This window comes from Tamandua tetradactyla, chromosome 3, assembly GCF_023851605.1.
Source record: "Tamandua tetradactyla isolate mTamTet1 chromosome 3, mTamTet1.pri, whole genome shotgun sequence".
In the NCBI taxonomy this organism is placed as follows: Eukaryota; Metazoa; Chordata; class Mammalia; order Pilosa; family Myrmecophagidae; genus Tamandua; species Tamandua tetradactyla.
Genome location: NC_135329.1, coordinates 92,304,573 through 92,307,469, shown reverse-complemented (window position 1 = coordinate 92,307,469; position 2,897 = coordinate 92,304,573). Strand labels below are relative to the sequence as shown.

Below are 2,897 nucleotides of genomic sequence, written 5' to 3'. Positions count from 1 at the left end.
ATGGATTAAATAGATAATAAGGGGGAGAAAGGTTAAAATAAATTGAATAGATTGAAATACTAGTGGTCAATAAGAGGAAAGGGTAAGGTATATGGTATGTTTGAGTTTTTTCTCTTTTCTTTTACTTTTTTTTCTGGAGTGATGCAAATGTTCTAAAAAATGATCATGGTGATGAATATGCAACTATGTGACAATATTCAGAGCCATTGATTGTACACCATGTATGGAATGTATATGTGTGAAGATTTCTCAATAAAAAATACTTTTAAAAAGCTTCAATTTCTGTGTGCAACTAAAGAAAAAGATATTTATTTGGTAGAAAATTTATATTTTCTGTAGCACACTAGCTAATTTAATCTTTTGGTTAGTATATTCAAACAACATAGTTACATGGAACCTTGAATACAGGATGAGATTTTATTATTTTGTACAGGTTAGTGTAATAACCCAATACATCCTAGAGTAATTTGAGCAGAAAATGAAAAAAGTATTTACGAAGTCCCCTCGAAGGACTGGGGAAAAATGTGAAAATATTGAACTTCTCCACCTGGGTAATTCTTAATATTCTCACAAGTGTTTGAGACTCCCAGTTTAATAAGCCAAGCCTTCAATCTTTGGGCTTGCCCTTACGAAACTTATTTCTGCAAAGAAGAAGCTAAGTATGCCAGTTTACAACTGTTGTGTACCCCAGAAAATCCGTGTTCTTTCATGCAGATTAAATATTGTTGGATGGGATCTTTTGATTAAGTTGTTTCCATGGAGATGTAACCCACCCAGTTGTGAGTGGGATCTTTTGATCGGGTGGTTTCCATGGAGATGTGTCTCTACCCATTCAAGGTGGGGTTGCTTACTGGAGTCCTTTAAGAGGGAGCCATTTGGAAAAAGCCGACAGAGTCCAAACAGCCAAAAACCTTTGGTGATACAAAGAAAGCAACCCTGGGGAAGCTGTTGAAGAAACCCAGAGAGGAAGCTAGCATATGTCAACACCTGCCTTTCCAGCTGAAAGAGAAACCTCAAACATCATCGACCCTTTCTTGAGTTAAAGTATCTTTCTTTGGATGCCTTAGTTTGGACATTTTCATGGCCTCAGAACTGTAAACTTGGAACTTAATAAATTCCCTTTTTAAAAACCATTTCATTTCTGATATATTGCATTCCATCAACTTTAACAGACGGATACAGTAAGCCTACTCTTTCTGTAAGCCTACTCTGCAAATAAAGTCACTGCACTCCCCCGTACATGGTACATGGCTCTCAGGGCTGTAAATCTCTTTGGCAACATGGGACAGAACTGCCAGAGATGAGCCTGGCCCTGGCGTCATGGAATTGAGACAGCCTTCTTGACCAAAATGGGGAAAAGCAATGTAACAAAACGAAGTTTCAATGGCTAAGAGATTTCAGATAGAGTCAAGAGGTCATTCTGGAGGTTAATCTTATGCATTATATAGATATTCCTTTTCAGTTTCCCATGCATTAGAATAGCTAGAAAGAAATACCTGAAAGTGTTGAACTAATCCAATAGCCTTGATTATTGATGATGACTGCATAACTATATAGCTTTGACAGTGTGACCGTGTAATTGTGAAAGCCTTGTGACTGACACTCCCTTTATCCAGTGTATGGACAGATAGTAAAAAACTAAGGACAAAAAATAAATTAATAATAAGGGGGATAAGGGGTATGGAATGACTGGGTTATTCTTTTTTATTTATTTTTTTGGAATAACGAAAATGTTCAAAAATTCATTGTGGTGATGAATGCACAACTACATGTTCTGATAATATTGTGAGCCATTGATTGTATATTTTGGATGATTATTTGATATGTGAATATATCTCAATAAAATTGCATCAAAAATACATGGTGAAGTGCTCACTTCAGCAGCACATATACTAAAATTGGAATGATACAGAGAAGTTTAGCATGGCGCGCAAGGATGACATGCAAATTCGTGAAGCATTCCAAATAAATGAATAAATAGTAATAAAAAATGTAAAATCCATGGTTAAACATTTTTATATGACAATCAGATAAACATGAAGGTACACTGCAAATTTTATTATATTAAACTCTTTTTAGTTTTGTTTTAAATGCGATAGTGGTATTATATTTATTTTTTGTGGATACAGGCTGAAATATTGATAGATGAAGTGATAAAATATCGATTTCCTTCAAAATTATGGCAGATAAAAAGACTTTCAAATGTATACAAAGCTAGAGAGAATAATGTAACGAACCTCCATCTTCAACAATAAACAAAACGTAATCTTGTTTTTATACCCCAATCCCCCCTCAGATTAAAAAATACGTTTTTTCTACCTCTGACCATGGAAAACTTATTTAATATATTATTTTTTCATGTCTGAGCCTCATCCCCCAGTGTATGTGGAAGCAGGAGCTTAGAAGAGGAAGAGACGGAGGAGCCGTCCTGCAAAATCGCTGCACCAAGCTCACGCAGCTGGGATGTGATGCTGCGTCAAGCCGGTTCCAGGCCAGCGCTCATCACATAACACACAACAGGCGGGACCGGGGGACGGAGGGCAGAGCAGCGGCAGTACCAGGAAAGCGACAGTTTGGAGGCAGAGGATGGACCTGGGAGGCGGGAGTCTCGGGCCTCGCTGGGTCTGTGCCTCAGTGGCAGGGGACTTGGTGGCCGGCTCCGGGCAGAGGTCTTGGTGATCCTACGCCCGCGGCTGGGGCTTCAGCGGTCAGACTGACTACACTCCTGGTGGTCTTGACCAGGTCACTTTTCCCTCTTCTGTACTTCACTTTCTCTGTATATAAAGCGAGACCCTGGCATCCAGTCGGCATTTTCCTCACATCTTTATTTCCACAAAGCCCTTTTCTCAAACAATTTCTCATTCAGCAACCCCAGCATCTAAAGAACCGGGAGGGGA

General features: G+C 38.8%; 1 non-coding gene across 1 annotated transcript; it reads left to right on the top strand.

Moving 5' to 3' along the window:
• The first annotated feature begins 1,868 nt into the window (after positions 1–1,868).
• LOC143678484 (U6 spliceosomal RNA) lies at positions 1,869–1,971 on the top strand. Its single transcript, XR_013173290.1, has one exon. It is a non-coding gene; the product is annotated as a U6 spliceosomal RNA (small nuclear RNA).
• Positions 1,972–2,897: the final 926 nt, after the last annotated feature.